Raw genomic sequence first — 16,739 nt, forward strand, 5'->3', positions numbered from 1 at the left:
TACACGGTCCCGTCTACTACGAGTGTCACCACGCAGTAGCCGCCGATGTCCGCCGACTGGGACTCGGAGGCCATAGAAATCCGCTGTTGCGCAGGCAGGACTGGGAGAGAGCAACGCCGCACCGTGTCGGGGTGGATGAAGCTCTCCGTGCTCCCAGAGTCAAAAAGGCAGATTGTATCGTGACCATTTACCTTAATGTCCATTGTGGAACTGGCCAGTTGGTGCGGTCTCGCTTGGTCCAGTGTAACGGATGCCAGCGTAGGGGTCGATGTGTCGCTGCGGGTATCAGATGAGGCGGTGTCGGGGGCCTGCTGCGTCCCGGCTGTCGTCCAAGATGGCGGCGTCCATGATCCCCATGTGGCTGGAGGCGTCCAAAATGGCTGCTGTACCGGTGATTCGCACATGGCCGGGGAGGTCCAAGATGGCGGCCCGCATGGCCCACATGCGGCGCTGCTGGGGTTCGGGGTGGCTTTGGCCCTGCAGACGCTAGCGTAGTGTCCCTTCTTCCCGCAGCCCGAGCAGATCGCGTTTTTCGCCGGGCAGCGCGCTCTGGGGTGTTTTGCCTGGCCACAGAAGTAGCATTTCTGGCCTTGGGGCACTGCTGTCTGGCCTTGGGACACTGCTGCGGTAGTTGGGCCGTTGTTGGGGTGTGGCTGGGGTGGCACGGCGCTATGAGGCGGTCCTACCGTGTCCCAGGCTGTCATTCCCCGCGGCGTCCACGGTGCAGAGGAGTAGGCATCCATGCCCTGGTAGGCTGCATCCAACGATAGTGCGAGTTCAGAGGCCTTGTTGAGGTCGAGGTTACTCTGCTCCAACAGTCGCTGTCGGGTGTAATTGGATCTGTGGCCCGCTACAAAAGCGTCCCGGATAAGTTCCTCTGTGTACACGGCGGCCTTTACATCCTTACAACCACAGGCCCGGCCAAGCACAGACAGTGCCTGAAGGTATTCCACGGTCGATTCCCCAGGTTGTTGTTTACGACTCCCCAGGAGGTGCCTGGCGTACACTTCGTTCACTGGGCGCGTGTACTGGTCCTTGAGGAGCTTGATAGCGTCCGCATACGAGGTCGCGTCTTGGATGACCGAGTACACTCGGTGGTTCACTTTGGAGGTCAGGACATCCAGTTTGTCCTCGTCCGATTTGATTGCTGCGGAGGCGGTCAGGAATTTTTCGAAACACTTAAGCCAGTGAGTCAACTTGGTGGATGAGTCCGCCTCCCAATGATCTAAGTCCAGGCATGCTGGTGTGAGGATCTTCTCCATTATAAAAATGTTGTTAATAAAATTGATGCGCTATCAATTACTCATAAAAGACTGAGAGTTAGAAGAGTAACCAAAGGCTTTTATTAACAACAGAATGGAGGTCTGCCTCGCGTGGTCGACCGGTCCATGATACTAAGGGCTGGGGAGCAGTCACCTTTATACTAGGACCTGTGGGAGGAGTCAGCCGAGGCATGTCCAGGCATGTACACAGTGGAATACAAACAGGACAAACAGGAATACAAACAGTGGTTTACCACACTCTGTATAAGTGGTCCATGGATTTGGTGTCTCAGTGTAAGTGGTCCCTGGATTTGGTGTCTCAGTGTAAGTGGTCCCTGGAAGTGGTGTCTCAGTGTTAGAGGTCCCTGGATTTGTGTCTCTCTGTCTGTGTAAGTGGTCCCTGGATTTGGTGTCTCAGTGTAAGTGGTCCCTGGATTTGGTGTCTCAGTGTAAGTGTCCCTGGATTTGGTGTCTCTGTGTAAGTGGTCCCTGGATTTGGTGTCTCAGTGTTAGAGGTCCCTGGATTTGGTATGTCTATGTAATTTTGTGTCACAGTGTAAGTGGTCCCTGGATTTATTTACCCTTGTCCTAATATCTCCATATTTGGCTCAGTATCAAACTTTGTTTGCTCATGCTCCTGTGGCTTGTCTTAGGACAATTTATTATGTTAAAGGTGCTATATAAATGCAAGTTTTTATTGTTGTTGGATGTTATTAACAGCAGAATCCAACCCCTGCTGTCACTTGTGAACTCGCTGGTGAGTTAACCAGCTGGATTCCTGATTAAATCCCTTCCCACACATGAAGCAGGTGAACGGTCTCTCCCCAGTGTGAGTATGTTGGTGATTCAGCAGATCCCTTGTAATTTAAAGCTCTTTTCACAGTCAGATCATTTAAAACAAAAGCAACATATTGCGGATGCTGGAAATCTGAAATCAAAACAGAAAATGCTGGAAATATTCAGCCGGTCAGGCAGCAACTGTGGAGAGAGAAACAGAGCTAACGTTTCAGGTCGATGAACTTTCATCAGAACATTTGAAAGGTCTCTTATCAGTGTGAACAAGTTGATATGTGCACACGTGACTCCCTTCCCACACGGACCAAGTAAAAGGAATTTTCAGAGAGTTGTAGAGCTGGAGGAGGTGACAGAGATAGGGAGGGGCAAGGCCATGGAGGGTTTGGAAAACCAGGATGAGAATTTTAAACTTCACGCTTTTTTTTCGCTTATGGGATGTGGGTGTTGCTGGTAAGGCCAGCATTTATTGACCATCCCTAATTGCCCCTTGAGAAGGTGGTGGTGAGCCGCCTTCTTGAACCTCTGCAGTCCGTGTGGTGAAGGTGCTCCCACAGTGCTGTTAGGGAGCCAATTCCAGGATTTTGACCCAGCGACGATGAAGGATCGGCGATATATTTCTAAGTCAGGATGGTATATGACTTAGATGGGAACTTGGAGGTGATGGTGTTCCTATGCACCTGCTGCCCTTGTCCTTCTAGGTGGTGGAGGTGGCGGGTTTGGGAGGTGCTGCCGAAGAAGCCTTGGTGAGTTGCTGCAGTGCATCTTGTGTTGCCAGACCGGAAGCCAATGTAGGTCAGCGAGCACAGAGATGATGGGTGAACAGGACTTGTTGTGAGTTAAGATATGGGCAGAAGAGATTTGGATGAGCTGAAGTTTATGGAGGTGGAAGATGGGCAGGAGATCATTCGAATAGTCGAGTCTGGAGGTAACAGAGGCATGGATGAGGGTTTCAGCAGCAGGTGGGGAAGCAGGGATGGAGATGGGCGATGTTTGGTATGAAGAAAGGAGAAACAATATAAACTAAATGATACAATTGTAATGGCGGTGCAGGAACAGAGAGACCTGGGAGTGTCTGCACACAAATCTTTGAAGGTGGTAGGACACGTTGAGAAGGCTGTTCAAGAACCATATGGGATCCTAAGCTTTATAAATAGAGGCATTGAGTACAAAAGCAAGTTAGACTAAACCTTTATAAAACACTGGTTAGGCCTCAGCTGGAGTATTTTGTTCCATTCTGGCACCACAATTTAGGAAAGATGTCAAGACCTTAGAGAGGGTGCAGAAGAGATTTACTGGAATGGTTCCAGGGATGAGGGATTGCAGTTACATGGGGAGACTGGAGAAGCTGGTGTTGCTCTCCTTGGAGCAGAGAAGGTTAAGAGAAGATTTGATAGAGGTGTTCAAAATCATGAGGGGTTTGATGGAGTAAATAAGGAGAAAGTGTTTCCAGTGGTGGAAGGGTTGGTTTCCAGAGGAGACAGATTTAATGTGATTGGTCAAAGAAGCAGAGGCGACAGGAGAATTGTTTTTACGCAGCGAGTTGTTGTGATCTGGAATAGAAACATAGAAGATAGGAGCAGGAGTAGGCCATTCGGCCCTTCGAGCCTGCTCTGCCATTCAATGAGATCATGGCTGATCATCCAAATTCAGTACCCTGTCCCTGCCTTCTCCCCATATCCCTTGATCCCTTTAGCCTTAAGAAATATATCCAACTCTTTCTTGAATATATTTAATGAATTGGCCTCAACTGCCTTCTGTGGTAGAGAATTCCACAGGTTCACCACTCTCTGGGTGAAGAAATTCCTCCTCATCTCTGTCCTAAATGCTTACCCCTTATCCTTAGACTGTGACCCCTGGTTCTGGACTCCTTGACCATCAGGAACATCCTTCCAGCATCTAGTCTGTCTAGTCCTGTTAGAATTTTATAAGTTTCAATGAGATCACCTCTCATTCTTCTAAACTCCAGCGAATATAAGCCCAATCAACCCAATCTCTCCTCATATGTCATTCCTGCCTGAAAGGATGGTGGAAGCAGATTCAACAGTAACTTTCAAAAGGGAATTGGATAAATATTCGGAGGGAAACATTTACAGGGCTAAGGAGAAAGAGCAGGGGAGTGGAACTAATTGGATTGCTCGACCAAAGAGTTGGCACAGGCACGATGGGCCGAATGGCCTCCTTCTGTGCTGTATCATTCTAGGATTCTGTGAAGTGTCGGTTAATGCAATTTAAGAAGCATCACATGGTTTGTGTCAGAATTTAACTGAGTATCGAGCCAACATGTCCAGGTTATGTAAACTGGGCCTGTTCACACTGGAAAGAGAAGGTCGAGAGGTGATAGGATTGCTGTTTTTAGGATTCGAAAGGGACTGGATAATGTAGAGCACGACAAGTTATTTCACCCTGTCCAGAACAGTAGAACCAGAGGACATGGCCTGCGCTTGAAGGGGGTAAATTCAAATCCAATCTGTGGAAACAATATTTCAGTGAGTGGTTAATCTATGGGACAGGCTCCCTAGGGAGACGGTGGAAGCAGTTAGTGTTGATTCATTCAAATGTAAATTGGACCGATTTCATTCATAGAATAAGATTTTGGAACACAGTGTGTGAGTAATTTGAGACATGATGTGGGGTCAGTGTAGAATGCTCGGGAGGAAGAGGTGACTTTGGTCCGATGGCTCCTAAAGCTCTCCACCACTGGGGTTTTCCTCACCTCATGTCTGGGTCTGTTGTAGACTCATTGATAGAGATTGATCGCTGTGATTAGTCAACAACTCCATTATCTTTGTATCATGGGACTCCCAGGATGGTAGAAGGCCAATTAGATCAGAACCGAAATAATCCAGAGTAAGAAAGGAGAAACGGCCCAAAAATGGAGCAGTCAGTACCAGGACATCAATTAGTCTCCTCTTATCATGGAGACATCACAGACTCGACACAAAGTGTGTCTGAAACATCTGATTTATTTGAAATTTATACAGAATATTAACCCCTATAACTGGGATGGAGTTTATTAACATCAGCAGAAACAAACCCCAACTGACAGAATGAACATGGTTCAGTCCCAGATGTGACTAACAGCAGAATCCAACCTTTGCAGTCACTTGTGAACTCGCTGGTGTGTCAGCAGGTTGGATGACTGACTGAATCCCTTCCCACAGATGGAGCAGGTGAACGGCCTCTCCCCAGTGTGAACTCACTGGTGTATCAGTAGGTTGGATGAATCAGTGAATCCCTTCCCACACAAAGAGCAAGTGAACGGTCTCTCCCCAGTGTGTGTGCGTTGGTGTCTCAACAGATCCTTTGTGCTTTTAAAGCTTTTGTCACAGTCAGAACATTTAAAAGGTCTCTTATCAGAGTGAACAAGTTGATGTGCAGTGAGATGGGATGAATTAGTGAATCCCCACACACAGAGCAAGTGAACGGCCTCTCCCCTGTGTGAATGCGTTGGTGTTTTAGCAGATCCCTTGTGCGTTTAAAGCTTTTCTCACAGTCAAAACATTTAAATGGTCTCTTATCAGAGTGAACAACTTGATGTTCAATAAAGCTGGCTGAATAAGTGAAACCCTTCCAACACACGGGGCAAGTGAACGGTCTCTCATCAGTGTGAACTCGCTGATGTGTTACCAGTTGGGAGGACTGAGCGAATCTCTTCCCACACATGGAACAGGTGAACGGCCTCTCCCCAGTGTGAACTCGCTGGTGTGTCTGGTGGCTGGATGACTGAGTGAATCCCTTCCCACACAATGAGCAGGTAAATGGCCTCTCCCCAGTGTGACTGCGTCGATGAGTTTGCAGCAGGGATGGGTAATTGAATCCCTTCCCACAGTCCCCACATTTCCACGGTTTCTCCGTGGCGCGGGTGTCCTCGTGTCTCTCCAGGTTGGACGATCAGTTGAAGCCTTGTCCACACACAGAACAAGTGTACGGTTTCTCCCCGCTGTGAACGGTGCAATGATTTTTCAGGCTGTGTAACTGGTTAAAGCTCTTTCCACAGTCAGTGCACTGGAACACTCTCACTCGAGTGTGTGTGTCTCGGTGCTTTTCCAGTCGCACTGATATTTGAAATCTTTTCCCACTGACAGAACAGACAAACATTTCTCCTTCCACATTCAAAGGCTGCTGATATTCCCTGTAAAAGCAGTTTACAAAAGACATCACTGTAAGTTCAGGATAAAAATGCAGAACAGATAATTCTAGTTTCTATGGAACATTCTTTCCTCTCTTATTACATAGATTGTACAGCACAGAAACAGGCCATTCGGCCCAACTGGTCCATGTGGTGTTTATGCTCCACACGAGCCTCCTCCCATCTCTCTTGATCTCACCCTATCAGCATCTCCTTCTATTCCTTTCTCCCATGTGTTTATCCAGCTTCCCCTTAAATGCATCCCTGCTCTTCGCATCAACTACTCCCTGTGGCAGCAAGTTCCACATTCTCAGCACTCTCTGGGTGAAGGGGTTTAATCTAAATAGGACTTTCCTGGGCAGCCAATGAGCACTGCTGCCTCTTCTGTGCATTTCCTGGCGAGGCTAAACAGTTGATATTTTCTGATCAAAAATAGCTGAGCTCGGCAGCATTAGTCCTGTTTTGCCTCCTTTTGGAGACCAGGTGTATGAGCAGAGTGAGCACAGCCTTCATAGCAACCGCAATAAAATTGTTACAGTTGTGAAGGAACCTTGTGTAAGTGCACTGGACCACAAACAAAGTATGTGTGTCGATTATTGTCTGACTGCACTACATAGAAACATAGAAGATAGGAGCAGGAGTAGGCCATTCGGCCCCTCGAGCCTGCTCCGCCATTCAATGAGATCATGGCTGATCATCCAAATTCAGTACCCTGTCCCTGCCTTCTCCCCATATCCCTTGATCCCTTTAGCCTTAAGAAATATGTCTAACTCCTTCTTGAATATATATTGAATGAATTGGCCTCTACTGCCTTCTGTGGTAGAGAATTTCACAGGTTCACCACTCTCTGGGTGAAGAAATTCCTCCTCATCTCTGTCCTAAATGGCTTACCCCTTATCCTTAGACCCCTGGTTCTGAACTCCCTGGCCATCGGGAACATACTTCCTGCATCTAGTCTGTCTAGTCCTGTTCAAATTTTATAAGTTTCAATGAGGTCCCCTCTCATTCTTCTAAACTCCAGCGAGTATAAGCCCAATCGACCCAATCTCTCCTCATATGTCATTCCTGCCATCCCAGGTATCAGCCTGGTTAATCTTCACTGCACTCCCTCCATGGCAAGAACATCCTTCCTCAGATAAAGCGACCAAAACTGCACACAATACTCAAGATGTGGTCTCACCAAGGCCCTGTACAACTGCAGCAAGACATCCTTGTTCCTGTACTCGAACCCTCTCGATACGAAGGCCAACATACCATTTGCCTTCTTAACCGCCTGCTGCACCTGCATGCTTACCTTCAGCGACTGGTGCACAAGGGCACCCAGGTCTCGTTGCATTTCCCCTTCTCCCAATCTATTGCCATTCAGATAATAATCTGCCTTCCTGTTTTTGACACCAAAGTGGATAACCTCACATTTATCCACGTTATATTGCATCTGCCCAATCACCCAACCTGTCCAAATCATACTGGAGTTTCTCAGCATCCTCCTCACAGCACACACGCCCACCCAGCTTTGTGTCGTCTGCAAACTTGGAGATATTACATCTAATTCCCTTGTCTAGATCATTATTGTGAATAGCTGGGGTCCTAGGACCAATCCCTGCGGTACCCCACTAGTCACTGCCTGCCACTCGGAAAAAGGCCCGTTTATTCCAACTCTTTGCTTTCTGTCTGCCAACCAGTTCTCTATTCAAGTCAATACCTTGCCCCCAATCCCATGTGTCTTAACTTTACACGCTAATCTCTTATGCGGGACCTTATCTTCTGAAAGTCCAAATACACCACATCCACTGGTTCTGACACGCTTTAAAAGTGCTATAGTTGTTGTTGTTGGTGTGAGTTTGCGGTGTGTAAATGCTGCCCTTCTCACAGCCTGTAAAAGGAGTTTACAAAAGCCATCATTGAGAGTCCAGGATAGAAATTGACAAGATTCTCTCCTGGATCCTGGCCAAGGGGGCCGCGCATGCGCCCTGCTGCCCCCTGAGCCTCTCAAGATGGCGGCCGTTAACCCGGGCCTGTCACCGGGAGAAAGCCCCGCAGCTGCCGCCCCGCTCGGGGCAAACGCCCGGCCCGGAGGCACTTGTTCGGGACCTGAGGCCCACCCCGGGCGTGTGTGAAGCAAATAATGTTGAGTGTTTTAATAATGGGGCCTGGGGCCACACTCGGGGTGTTAGCAGCCCGCGTTCCCCCGGGGTTCATGAACCCGCTCCCTGAGCTCTCTGCCAAGGTCCGCGCATGCTCAGCTCACACTGCCCGGGTGATTGACGGGAGCTCTGGAGCAATAGGAAGAGCGGGGCGGGGCTGGATGACCAATCGGAGTGTGTGAGGGGCGGGGCTTGACATTTAAACCGGAACAACAGGTGAGCTGAGCATGCGCGGGAGAGGCTGATTGTTGGGCAGTGTGAGCTGAGCATGCGCGGGTGGCGAGGCTGCAGCAGGTCAGAGGGAGGCGGGTTCATGAACCCTGGGGGGACGCGGGCTTCACACACCCCGAGTGCGGCCCCAGGCCCGATTATAAGAGCAGTGAACATTATCCGCCCCCACCCGCGGGTTCCCGTTTCACTCCGGCCCGAATCTCAACAAAGCGCCAAACTCCGGGACAGAGAGGAAGTGAGTCAGGGAGCGTCTGTAAATGGAGGAGAAATGGAGTCTGGTCAGGGAGCGTCTGTAAATGGAGGAGAAATGGTGACTGGTCAGGGAGCATCTGTAAATGGAGGAGAAATGGGGACTGGTCAGGGAGCATCTGTAAATGGAGGAGAAATGGGGACTGGTCAGGGAGTGTCTGTAAATGGAGCAGAAAAGGTGACTGGTCAGGGAGCGTCTGTAAATGGAGGAGAAATGGTGACTGTTCAGGGAGCGTCTGTAAATGGAGGAGAAATGGGGACTGGTCAGGGAGCGTCTAAATGAAGGAGAAATGGGGACTGGTCAGGGAGCGTCTGTAAATGGAGGAGAAATGGGGACTGGTCAGGGAGCGTCTGTAAATGGAGCAGAAAAGGTGACTGGTCAGGGAGCGTCTGTAAATGAAGGAGAAATGGTGACTGTTCAGGGAGCGTCTGTAAATGGAGGAGAAATGGGGACTCATCAGGGAGCGTCTGTAAACGGAGGAGAAATGGGGACTGGTCAGGGAGTGTCTGTAAATGGAGGAGAAATGGGGACTGGTCAGGGAGCGTCTGTAAATGGAGCAGCAAAGGTGACTGGTCAGGGAGCGTCTGTAAATGAAGGAGAAATGGGGACTGGTCAGGGAGAGTCTGTAAATGAAGGAGAAATGGAGACTGGTCAGGGAAAGTCCTTAAATGAAGGAGAAATTACTCAGTATTTTGTGGCTATTGGTTTGTGTGAACAAATATATCAGTGATTTTAATGAGACGCTTTTCTGTGTCCCAGCCTCTGTAAATACTGGCTGTAAAACTAGTAGGGAGCAGAAACAAAGGCCAACAGTAAAGAGGGTCAAAGTGCAGAAAAATATTAAACAGGCAAAGGTGAAGGCACTTTATCTAAATTGCCATCGCATTTGCAACAAGGTGGATAAATTAATGGCACTAATAGAAGTACATTAAATGGGTATGATGTAATTGCCATTACAGAGACACGGTTGCAGGGTAAGCTGGGAACTGAATGTTTCAGGGTACTCAACATTTAGGAAGGACAGACAAAAAGGAAAAGGAGGTGGCATAGCGCTGTTGATAAGGGATGAGATCGGTACGGTAGAGATAAAAGATCTTGGCTTGGCAGATTGTGATGTAGAACCGGAATCAGTTTGGGTGGAGCTAAGAAACAGCAAAGGCTGAAAAACATTGGTGGGAGTTGTGTATAGGCCACCAAACAGTAGGGCACAGTATCAATCAAGAGATTAGAAGTGCATGTAACAAGGGCAATACAGTAATCATGGGGGACTTTAATCTACACATTGACTGGGCAAATCAAATTACCACTAATGGAGGACGAATTCTTGGAATGCATGCAAGATGGTTTCCTGGATCAGAATGTGGAGGAAACAATCAGGGAACAGGCTATTCTGGATCTGGTACTGTGTAATGAGAAAGGGCTAATCAATAATCTTGTGGTAAAGGGGCCTTTAGGGACAAGTGACCATAATATGGGGGCCTTTAGGGACAAGTGACCATAATATGATTGAAGTTTACATTAAGTTTGAGAGTGATGTAGTCCAATCTGAAACTAAGGTCTTCAATCTAAATGGAGGAAACTACAAGGGTATGAGGGACAAGTTGGCCATGGTAGATTGGGAGACTACACTAAAAGGTATGAAGGTGGACATACAATGGCTAACATTCAAGATAATAGTGCATAATTTGCAACAAACATATATTCCTCTCGGGCATAAAAACCCAAAAGGAAAAGTGATCCAACCATGGCTAACAAAAGAAATTAAAGCTAGTATTAAGTCAAAGGAGGAAGCTTATAAAGTTGCCAGAAAAAGATCATTTTAGAAATCAGCAAAGGGGGACCAAGAAATTGATAAAGAAAGGGAAAATGGAATATGAGCACAAACTAGCAAAAAATATAAAAACAGATTGTAAAAGCTTCTATAGGTATGTAAAAAGGAAAAGACTGGCGAAGGTAAATGTAGATCCTTTACAGTCAGAGACGGGGGAATTTATAATGGGGAATGAGGAAATGGAAGAGAAATTTAAGTAAATACTTTGTTTCTGTCTTCACGGAGGAAGACACAAAAAACCTCCCAGAAATACGAGAAAACCAAGGGTGTTTCGAAAATGAGGAACTTAAAAGAGATTATTAGTAATAAAAACAGTACTAGCAAAATTAATGGGACTAAAAGTCGATAAATCCCAAGGACCGGATGATCTACATCCTAGGGTTTTAAAAGAGGTGGCCATTGGAATAGTGGACGCATTGGTTGTCATCTTCCAAAATTCTATAGATTCTGGAACGGTTCCTGCAGATTGGAGGATAGCAAATATAATCCCGCTATTTAAGAAAGGAGGGAAGAGAGAAAACGGGGAACTATAGACCTGTTGGCCTCACATCAGTAGTTGGGAAAATGCTGGAATCTATTATAAAGGATGCAATAACTGGGCACTTAGAAACTAATAGTAAGATTGGACAGAGTTAACATGGATTTATGAAAGGGAAATCCTGTTTGACAAACCTATTGGAGTTTTTTGAGGATGTAACTAGTGGAGTAGACAAAGGGGAACCGGTAGATGTGGTGTATCTGGATTTTCAGAAGGCCTTCGATAAGGTCCCACACAAGAGGTTGGTGAACAAAAATTAGGGCACATGTAATTGGGGGTAATATACTAGCATGGATTGAGAATTGGTTAACAGACAAAACAAAGAGTAGAGATAAACAGGTCTTTTTCAGGATGGCAGGCTGTGACTAGTGGGGTACCGCAAGGATTGGTGCTTGGGACCCAGCTATTCACAATCTATATCAATGATTTGGATGAGGGGACTAAATGTAACATTTCCAAATTTGCTGATGATACAAAGCTAGGTGGCAGTGTCAGTTGCGAAGAGGATGTGAAGAGGCTTCAAGGGGATCTCGACAGGCTCAGTGAGTGGGCGAGAACATGGCAGATGGAATATAATGTGGATAAATGTGAAGTTATCCACTTTGGTAGAAAAAACAGAAAGGCAGAGTATTTCCTAAATGGTGAAAGATTGGGGAATGCAGATGCTCAGAGGGACCTGGGTGTCCTTGTACATGAGTCACTGAAAGTGATAGTGCAGGTGCAGCAAGCCATTAGGAAGGCAAATGGTATGCTGGCCTTCATTACAAGAGGATTTGAGTACAGGAGTAAAGAAGTCTTATTTCAATTATATAGGGCCTTGGTGAGACCACACCTGGAGTACTGTGTACAATTTTGGTCTCCTTACCTAAGGAAGGATATACTAGCCATAGAGTGAGTGCAATGAAGGTTCACGAGATTGATTCCCGGGATGGGGGGATTGTCCTATGAGGACAGATTGAGTAGACTAGGCCTATATTCTGTAGTGTTTAGAAGAATGAGAGGTGATCTCTTTGAAACATAAAAAATTCTTACAGGGCTTGACAGGGTAGATGCAGGGAGGATGTTTCCTCTGGCTGGGGAGTCTAGAACCAGGGGTCACAGTTTCCGAATAAGGGGTCGGCCATTTAAGACTGAGATGGGAAGAAATTTCTTCACACAGAGGGTGGTGAATCTTTGGAATTCTCTACCCCAGAGGGCTGTGGGGGCTCAGTCATTGAGTATATTCAAGACAGAGATCGATAGATATTTGAATATTAGGAGAATCAAGGGATACGGGGATGCAGGAAAGTGGAGATGAGGTAGAAGGTCAGCCATGATCTTATTGACTGGCGGAGCAGGCTCAAAGGGCCGAATGGCCCACTCCTGATCCTCTTTCTTATGTTCTTATGAACCAGTGAGTGTAGAACTGAACACAGGCATAGTCAGCACCTTCAGGGGAGGAGAGGGAGGGGAACCAGTGAGTGTAGAACTGAACCCAGCCAAAGTCAGCACCTTCAGGGGAAGAGAGGGAGGGGAACCAGGGAGTGTAGAACTGAACCCAGCCAGAGTCAGCACCTTCAGGGGAGGAGAGGGAGGGGAACCAGTGAGTGTAGAACTGAACCCAGCCAGAGTCAGCACCTAGAGTTGTCTGTTCTGATGATCTATGCTTGCTTTGCATTGATGACTTTTGTAAACTCCTTTTACAGTCTGTAAGACCGCAAACTCAAACCAAATATCACGTCAAGATCTGACAGAGTCACTTCATTCATCAGGACCTGAATATCATCGGCCTTTGAATGTGGAAGGAGAAATGTTTGTCTGTGGGAAAAGATTTCAACCATCAGTGTGACTGGAAAAGCACCGAGACACACACACCTGAGTGAGAGTGTTCCAGTGCACTGACTGTAGAAAGAGTTTTAACCAGTTACACAGCCTGAAAAAACATCGCACCATTCACAGCGGGGAGAAACTGTACACGTGTTCTGTGTGTGGACGAGGCTTCAACTGATAGTCCAACCTGGAGAGACACAAGGATACCCGCACCACAGAGAAACCCTGGAAATGTCGAGACTGTGGGAAGGGATTCAATTACCCGTCCCAACTGGAAACTCATCAACGCAGTCACACTGGGGGGAGGCCGTTCACCTGCTCTGTGTGTGGGATGGGATTCAATTCCCCATCCCAGCTGGAAATTCATTGACGCAGTCACACTGGGGAGAGGCCGTTCAGTTGTTCTCACTGCCTGAAGACTTTCAAAGAATCATCAAACCTGCTGAAACACCAGCAAATTCACACTGGGGAGAGGCCGTTCACCTGCTCTGTGTGGGGGAAGGGATTTTCTCAGTCGAACCAGTTGCTGACACACCAGCGAGTTCACAGTGACGCGAGACCGTTCAGGTGCTCTCACTGCGCAAAGACATTTGCCCACTCATCCAACCTGCTGAAACACCAGCGAGTTCACACTGGGGAGAGGTTATTCTCCTGCTCCGTATGTGGGAAAGAATTCACTCGTTCATCCAACCTGCTGGCACACCAGCGAGCTCACACCAGGGAGAGGTTATTCTTCTGCTCCGTATGTGGGTAAGAATTCAGTGCTTCATCCAACCTGCTGACACACAAGCGAGTTCACACTGGGGAGAGGCCGTTCACCTGCTCTGTGTGGGAAAGGATTTGCTCATTCTTCGCACCTGCAGACACACCAGCGAGTTCACACTGAGGAGAAGCCTTTCACCTGTGTGTGGGATGAGATTCACTCAGTCATCCAACTTCCGGACACACGAACTTGTTCACACTAATAAGAGACCTTTTAAATGTTCTGAGTGTGAGAAGAGCTTTAAATGCACAAAGGATCTGCTGACACACCAGTGAGTTCACACTGGGGAGAGGCCGTTCACCTGCTCCGTGTGTGGGAAGGGATTCACTCAGTCACCCAACCTGCGGACACACCAGCGAGTTCACAAGTGACTGCAGGGTTTGGATTCTGCTGTTATTGCTGCTGTTAATCACATCCAGGACTGAACCATGTTCATTCTGACAGTTGGGGTTTGTTTCAGCTGATGTTAGTAACCCCTATAACTGGCTGGAGTTTAATCTGTATCAATGTCAAATAAATGAGCTTTGTTTCCCACACACGCAGTGTGTCAAGTCCTTGATATCTCGACAATAAGACGAGCTGATTGAGGACTTGTTACAAACTGAGTGGAATCCACCTGAGAACTGCGATCCCACAACTTGTTAAAAGATGGATCTACAAGATGTCCAAGTCTGACAGGACAGAAAATTCTATTATATCACAGGGTCCACTTCAACCCTCCAGGGCAGTGAGTCCCTGTAACATTGGATTTTAACCTATGGGAAATATTCTGATAATTTGTTATTGTCACGGGGCAAAGCAGCCTTGTTACTTTAACATCAGTTTAATCAGACTCAATGGACAATCCGATCTCCAAAGGGAAACGTCTCCTTAAAGCTAATGGTGTTGGCAGTTCTGCAGCTCATTTCACAGTGTGAGTGTGTCAGAATGAAAAGCTTTAACAACAGCCGATGTTTCACAAAGGGAGACCTCACCAGACCAAAGGCCATTGGTGGAGTTTAATGGGCTGTTTGTGTCACTGGGCTACAGGAGGCCATTTTTAACCAAAGGAAAACTGGTCACAGCAAACAGAGAGTTTAACAGACTGTCCCTGGCCCACTCGAACCCCCACCTTCTCTCTCTCTCACTATTTATGGGCACTGTTGCAGTAATTGCTCCTCTGACCTTTCCTCTCTTGTCCCTCCTACACCCCTAATACACGGCCCGACACAATCTCCCTCCCCCGACATCCTCACTGTGCTGGAATCCACACCAGTCTCCCCATCTGCTCCTTGTTCTCTCCCTGGATCCGAAAACTACTGAACTCAGTCTTCCCCTCCTGAAGTCTACAGGCTCTAAAACTGAAGCTTGGTGTCCCTCAGTCCCGAGTCTTTGATTTACCTCCCCTTCTCTCCTCCTCTTTCCCCCTTGGTTGTGTTCCACACTCTGGGCCTTGGGCCTTGCCTGGGGATTCTCAGTATGAACAGGTGGGATGTGTTTGGAGACAGGGTGTCCCAGCTCTCCACCTTTAAAGGGACAAGGAGACGACCAGCTGGGCTGAATGGCCCTGCTTTATGACATCACTGCAGTGCCTAGCAACCAGCCTCCCTGAGCCCTGCTCATTATGGGCTGGGTTTAGCTCAGTGCTGTTACAGGAAGGGAAACAGGAGCAGGATTCACCCCGTGTGGAGCCCAGGATTAATGGGGAGAGGTACAGGATCAATTTATACCTTATTGAGTGAGAAATGTCATTGCCCCGGACACTCCCTGTCCCTCGGTATCTGTGTCGGGGAGCGGCTGATGGGTTTACTCTGTATCTAACCCGCGCTGTACCCGACTGGAGAGTGATTGATGCTGACACTAGGGGCTCAGCTCCACGAGCACAACATTTAACCCAAAGATGATCTGATAAACCCATCAGCTTCTCCCCTGGACACAGGTCCTGAAGGGCAGGGAGTGTCTCTGATATTTTGGTCGGTGTCGTTGAAGTTTAAACAGCTCGCTCACATCTCCTCTCACCCTGCTTTGTTCTAATGAGAAGTGCCCCAGTTTCTCTCGTCTCTCCTCCTGGGAAAGAGAAGTTCGCCTCAGTTAGAAACTCAAACAGGCGCTTCACTGCAGACAGGTCATCATGAGGAAACATTTCTTTACCCAGCGAGTTATTATGATCTGAAATGCACTGCCTGAAAGGGTGGAGGAAGCAGATTCAATAGTAACTTTCAAAAGAGAATTGGATAAATATTTGAAGGGAAAACATTTACCGGGATATGGGGAAAGAGCAAGGGAGTGGGACTAATTGGATAGCTCTCCCAAAGAGCTGGCACAAGCACGATGGGCCAAATGGCTGCCTTTTGTGCTGTTTCATTCTCTGATTACTAAAGCCTCACATCCGTGGTATAACCCCAGTTAATTTATTCTGCAGCCTCTCTGTGGCCCTGACGTCCTTCGCCCAACACTTATTCTAACTGCAGCCGAACCGATGAGTTTGTTTTCTACGCCCCATTTATAAAAAACCTCGGGTAACATTTTTAAACCACTTTATAAACTTGTCCTCCCACTTTTAAAGATTTGTGTATCTGATCTCCCTGTAGATTTTAGAGATATTAACATAATATGGCTAAAATACATTGACATCAAATGTCTGATATAACGTGTATTATGGGAAAGAGAAGATTAGTCTGAGTTAGAAACTCAAACAGGCGTTTCACTGCAGACAGGTCACCATGGCAACACTGATAAGACATTCCATTCACTGAATCGACTGGTTGGAATCTGTAATCAGATCAGGGGAAAGAGGTTTTGTCTGTTACTAACCACAATATAACCTTAAAGCAGAGTGAGTAATAGAATAGATTCGATTATAATGTGTAATGTTTATACCTATAATTGTGAAACTATAAGAAATAACAATTAACAGCAGGCAGTGTACTTTCGGGAAAATGAGAACATTACTCAAGAAAAGTAACTGCTGGGAACCAGGGAATGTGTCCTTGTAATTCACAGATTAG

The 16,739-nt window shown here is 47.2% G+C and overlaps 1 long non-coding RNA gene across 2 annotated transcripts; it reads left to right on the top strand.

Annotated features, from left to right (window-relative positions):
- The first annotated feature begins 8,172 nt into the window (after window positions 1–8,172).
- On the top strand, window positions 8,173–14,286 carry LOC147119279 (uncharacterized). 2 transcript variants are annotated; one of them, XR_015078012.1, is made up of 2 exons: window positions 8,173–8,796; window positions 12,866–14,286. It is a non-coding gene; the product is annotated as an uncharacterized LOC147119279 (long non-coding RNA). The 2 variants fall into 2 exon arrangements; XR_015078011.1 differs by lacking the exon at window positions 8,173–8,796 and adding an exon at window positions 8,804–11,421.
- The last annotated feature ends 2,453 nt before the right edge of the window (window positions 14,287–16,739 follow it).

The sequence above is a fragment of the Somniosus microcephalus genome, chromosome 4 (assembly GCF_052327205.1).
Source record: "Somniosus microcephalus isolate GS21.2 chromosome 4, FLI_Smic_1.0, whole genome shotgun sequence".
Taxonomy (NCBI): Eukaryota; Metazoa; Chordata; class Chondrichthyes; order Squaliformes; family Somniosidae; genus Somniosus; species Somniosus microcephalus.